Genomic DNA, 6000 nt, shown 5'->3' with positions numbered 1-6000 from the left:
CATCTTTTCAGTGAATTGCCACGCATTATTGCTAAGTAGATAATTTTTTTTTTTAATCCTTGTTGTTGTGAAATCAATTCTTCCAACTTGTTGATTCCTAAGTTTCAAAGGACAATAATATTATATCTTCATTTTAAATAGCCAAGCGATTGGATAAGATGGAGAATTTTTTTATTCAAAAGAATATTAATTCCAACATAAAGAAATTCTGCAAAAGTCAATGGTCACAAACCATAAATCAAGTTAATTAAGAAAGCATATATTCCTTTTCCTTTCTGCAAGAAGAAGATGCTATGTGTCCCTTATCCCTTAGATTTTTTAACAAATATTATCCATCCATCTTAAAAGTTCAGTATCAGCGTTGTGGAACCAATATCACTCAATTTACAAGTAGGATTCTGTCATCATCATCAGAAGAAGATGAATAAATACAAAAAGAAGGAAAGATAAGCATGGAAGGTGGAGCTTAGAGGTCATGTTTGGTGATAAATGCTTCAGCTACTTGGTACTAACGCAACCCATACACGGCAAGGTTCTTGATCATGTGGTCAAGGATTTCAGGTATCTGATAAATGTTCTGGAGAAGGCAACGGTCAAAATAAGTGAGACTTCAGATAATCTTTTAATTAGTCGATTTCATCTTATAGATACAATTGACATCCAAATGTCGAATTAATGGAAGTTTAAAGTTAATGGGGCAGGTAGGCAGGCCTACCTGTCTGTTGACAACACTGCTATAGGTAGTGGAAGCTATTTAATCCCCGATGAGGCAAGTGGCAGCCCCTAGTTTGTTTTCATGGGACAACATCATTGCAGTCATTGGCTCTTAAACAATTCACTAACTCCAATTGCCTATCTAAACTTGTTGCACATAATGATGATTAAGGGCTCTGAAAGACCAAGTCACTGCTGCCACTTAACTTTTTTGCTGAGAAGGGCAATTTTGAAAGCACAAGTTAGTTCTAAAACCAGTTTCATTCAAGTATAATGACACTTTATAACATATTTATTTGAGTTGCTTTCCCATCCACAACCTTCTTCTGGTTCATTTTCCTTTAAACCAAATTAATGGTGGATTTTAGAGGAAATGGGGATGGATGGGGCCAGGTTGGAGTTAGAGAGGGGACCGTAATGAAGGATAGAAATGCTAGATGGGAATGGCTGATGCAGAAAGTTAGAAGGTGCTAGTTTCTGATGGACTGGTGCTAAGAATGTATGATGCAACACTTGGCGGATGTTTATAGTGCCATTTGATTCATAATTTCATTTCTGCAAATTGACAAATATACTCCTAATTTTGATGCATGTTCTTTAAATTTCTTGTTTGTTTGTTAAATAAGAAGAGGAAATTAACCAAAAGGGCTTGTGATCCAGTGTGAAAGGAAGCAGAAAGGAAGCAAAGTTGATGGATGGGTGTTATTGTCTGATTGAAGATTTTTCTAATTAATTTACATCCTCACCAAGCAACTTGAGTATTAATTTCTTATCCTCTCATGAGAGAGAGAATAATAACGCGTTTCTAACATGTCTTTTGCTAGCATTTTTTGTCATCAGTTGTTAGATGACAATAAATTACTTGTTAGGATAATATTATGATTGTTGAAAAGGTTAAATTTTTTTAAATATTTGTTTTGAATCAGACTATATTGGATATTTAAATACAAGCTGATTTTTATTTAATGAAGTCCAATAGTTACAAACCTAGTTTGGCCTAGGTTTTAGATTGGTAACCAATCGAATGTGCTGACAAACCATTCTCATGACTGATGTTTTAGATTATAGGCCATTCTTCTGGAGTTTAAATCTTGGCGACATCCATTGAGGCCATTATGAATCCATCCATGGGGCTATGTAAAGTAAGCTTATATAAAGACCTTAGGTTTCAGACATAAATCAGGCTTAGGTTTTTGTTAGAATACAATACTTTTCAACTTTTCTTCTCTCTCAACTTTCGGGTCAGGCCAGGTTTATTGTATCCTGGGGATGATTTTGATGGCGAATTTTATTCTTGGAGTTGTATTCCTAGGTGCCTTATTTCAAGCACGCACTACAAGAAAATAGTGAATTAACGACCTTTTTTTGCCGACGCTTTTGGAAAGCGTCGGCAGGTTGCGCTGACCTGCCGATGCTTTTAAAAAGCGTCGTCTTTTAACGACGCTTAAAAGCGTCGTAAAACTATCCAACGTCAACGCCGACGCTTTTAGCAAAAGCGTCGTTAAATAAAGCAAATACCGACGCTTTTGTACAGTATTTAATGACGCTAAAAAGCATCGTTAGGTTCGTTTAATACCCCCAATCTCCCGTGCCCTAATCTATCTCCCGCCGCCCCTGTTTTCCATCCTTTCCTCCGCCGACCCCATCTCTGCCACCGGTAGCGCAGCCGCCGTCCGTGAGCGCCGGCACTCCGGTCTTCCTCGCCGCCGTCCTCGAGTACCTGTCCTCCGAGGTTGGTCCTTCTCCTCCCTTTTTCTCTTCGTCATTTAAGCTTTTGAGTGTCTAAGAGGGATGTATCGTGGTGCTTCCCCGCTGCTAAGAGAGATTTGAAATACGATTTACAGGCCGGCCCGGCTTCGGTCGCGCCTACCATAAATTACTAATCCGTTCCTTTCGGCCAGACCGGAGTTCGGAGGCAGAGAGCTTGGCGACCCTTTGGATTCCTCGCGAATCGCCGGAGGTTTGTGCTCGGGTACGGTTAGTAGCTGGTGTAACGATCCTTTTCTTTTTGTTTCTAATACTATTTTGATGAATATTCGATAGAAATGTTGCAACTCCGATCATATTTTGATCTAGATCTGAAATCGAAGTTTAATAAATGGGAATCAATGCAAGAATCTGTGTGAAATCTTCGGATTAGTTGGATCCAGATTGCTTTCTTTCCCCACGTCAGGGCTAAGTTTCTTCGGTTTTTTTGTTCCCTGGGAAGACCTTGATTCAGGAACTATTTTCTTTTTGTCTTTTTTGTTTTATCCTTCGATTTCGTTATCAAGAATTACTAACCGTGAAACTTGGGAGTGGATCGGATGTGATGAATCATTTATTTCATTCATTATATGGAAATGCCAGTCGCGAGGGGCTTCTGGGCCCCGATCCGCCACCCAGTGGATTGGTTGGTCTTTGGATCGGAATTTGATCGGATGGATATGACTGCCCAGTCGAATTGCCTAAATCTGACACCGGTTATCGATCCGTCAGAATAATTTTGTGTTTTGGTGTTATAGTTTTCTACAGAATGTCTAATTTAAGTAATATAATTTGTTTCTATACCGAATGCATGTTTTGAGCGTCTATTTTGCTAAAATAATATATATATATATATATATATATATATATATATATATATATATATATATATATATATATATATATATATATATATATATATATTGGCTTAAACATGCAACATTAAAGATGAAGTAGGTCATTTTTGTAAGTTTGTGGGGTGTGTTTTCAGAAATAGATGTGAATAAACTACTTTCTACGGTCTTTTATGAAAGTTTCATAAAGGGTGGATTTAGAAATACAATAAAATATGAGTGATCAAACGGTATTCAAGGTTTGTACCAAAAAATACTAATAATATCTAAGGTAAACTACAAAGGATATCACATTGTAAATGGTCATTTTAAATTAACTATAATTGAAGTATTGAAATATTTTTCATCTTAATAACTAATATAACTTAAGATTTCCTCAAAAGTAAAAATAAAACTTATTTATTTTAACTAGTAAGTTGTGTAAAATATGATGTCCTAATCAAGCACCTTACAAGATAAAAAGCTAATTAGCTTTAAATTTTGAAGTTTCGCATGAGAATTAGGCCCATAAGACAACTTAGCATCTACCATGGACTCAATTTAAGGTGGAGGAAAGCTCTTTTATTTTGATTGTGATCATTTTTAGTTATTGATGTGACTACCCAAATCTAGTTTGTATGTCCTTATTTGACATGTATTTATGATTGAAAGTGGCTTTGTTTGATTTGTATGGTCTAATGTTCACATACTACTGATCAGTCCAATCAAATGACACTTGTTTTTTTTTTCCTTGTGGCTCTTAGCCTAATGCTAGCGAGATATCAAGCTTTTTATTTATCAGATTAGACTTCATTTTGTTGTGATTGAAAAGTTAAATATCTTTTCTGTTATATGGAGATTATGAGCACATGGTGCATAGTTTTCTATATCATTGTGAAATATTCAAGTTGGTTGATAATCTCTCATTAAATTGTAGTATTAGTTGCAACTTTTTATCACAGAAATGGCTAGAGTTGAAATTTATCTAAATAATTTTAAATTGCATTAATATAAAAATTTATCACAGAAATGGCTAGCAATAATTTTAAAATGCATGCTAAGTAGATTTTCATGGGTGTTTTTGTGATGGTTGTGAATTTAATGCCAGGCAATGTTAATTATGAATTAATTTTAAAAAAAATTATACTACATAGAAACGTAGACCCGTCTTTTGATTAATGTACATATTCTATTATATCCGTACATTTATTTATTTTTATACGGATAAAAGAATTATGTACATTGATCAATTGATTGTCCAGTATGGACAGTTTGGAAAATGTGAGTAATTCTATAGGTCATTACCATAATCAAATGGTATGCTGAGGGTTAGGAATAAATTTCGGATGGTATTTTTCTTTTGTTCTTCCTATACGGAAGAACTAAGGAGAAATGCTGCCGAAATTTTTTTCGGCTCTTGTTGCATATCATTTGATTTTTGTAATTGACCTATACAATTAATGCATTTTCTGAATGGGATAGGACCTTCTTTACCTATTAGTTGATGATAGCAAGCATTTACTATGTAAACTTTATCTAGCTGTTATTTTTTTGGATTTTATGAAATGACTGATATTTTTTACTCATTGCATTAATATAGATTGTATAATTTTTTTTATTTTTAGATAAATTGCAAGTTCGATCAGTTTTATCCTACAATGGACAAAAGTTGGATAAATAAACCAAGGAATAGTAAAGAATATTTAGATGGAGTTCATGACTTCATTAAATTTGGTATGGAGAAAAGTAGTTTGAATGAAAAGATTTTATGTCTATGTCGGAAATATGTAAATAGTTCTTCTTTAGATCCACAAAATGTTGAAGAACATTTGGTATGGAATGGTTTTTTAAGAGGTTATACCGACTGAATTTTTCATGGAGAATCTATGTTGCCATCATCATGTAACCAACCCCTGACTCATTTTGGATCCACTAGCCTAGAAGACAATTCTGCAAGAGATGATGATATAAGGGGTTTGATCACAGATGCTTTTGGATTTGATGTTCAAAATTTAGGAGAATCCAGTAGTATACAAGAAACAGTTGGGATGTTTGATGGATGTACGCATACGGAACGTATGCATGTTGAGGAGCCCATACATACATCTAATGATGAGACAGCTCGTTATCACACCTTAATGAAAGATGCAGACGAAGAATTATATCCGGATTGTACAAAATTTTCTAAGATTTCTTTTCTTATACATTTATTTCATATAAAATATTTGAATGGATGGTCTGAAAAGAGTTTTACCATGCTGCTCAAGTTATTAAAGGATGCATTTCCAGAAAGCACTCGTTTACCACCATCGTATTATGAAGCCAAGAAAGTAGAAAAGGAATTGGATCTTGGATACGAAAAGATTCATAGTTGTCCGAAAGATTGTATGTTATATCGGGGTGAAAACGCTAATCAAGAGTCATGCAATGTATGTGGATCTTCAAGATGGATAACACAAAAAGAAGATCGAGATGATGTACTGAATGAATTGGATGCAACGCGGAGTAAAAAAAAACCGGCCAAGGTATTGCGTTACTTTCCTCTTATACCTAAATTGAAAAGGATTTATGCATCATCAAAAACAGCTTCATCAATGAGATGGCATCATGAAGGACGTACAAAGGATGGAATGTTGAGACATCCAGCAGATAGTCTTCAATGGAAAGCATTTGATGATAGGCATCCTGATTTTGCCTCTGATGTTCG

Source organism: Elaeis guineensis, chromosome 6 (genome assembly GCF_000442705.2).
Source record: "Elaeis guineensis isolate ETL-2024a chromosome 6, EG11, whole genome shotgun sequence".
Classification (NCBI taxonomy): domain Eukaryota; kingdom Viridiplantae; phylum Streptophyta; class Magnoliopsida; order Arecales; family Arecaceae; genus Elaeis; species Elaeis guineensis.
The sequence above is the reverse complement of the archived record's forward strand: the minus strand, read 5'-3'. Positions refer to the sequence as shown.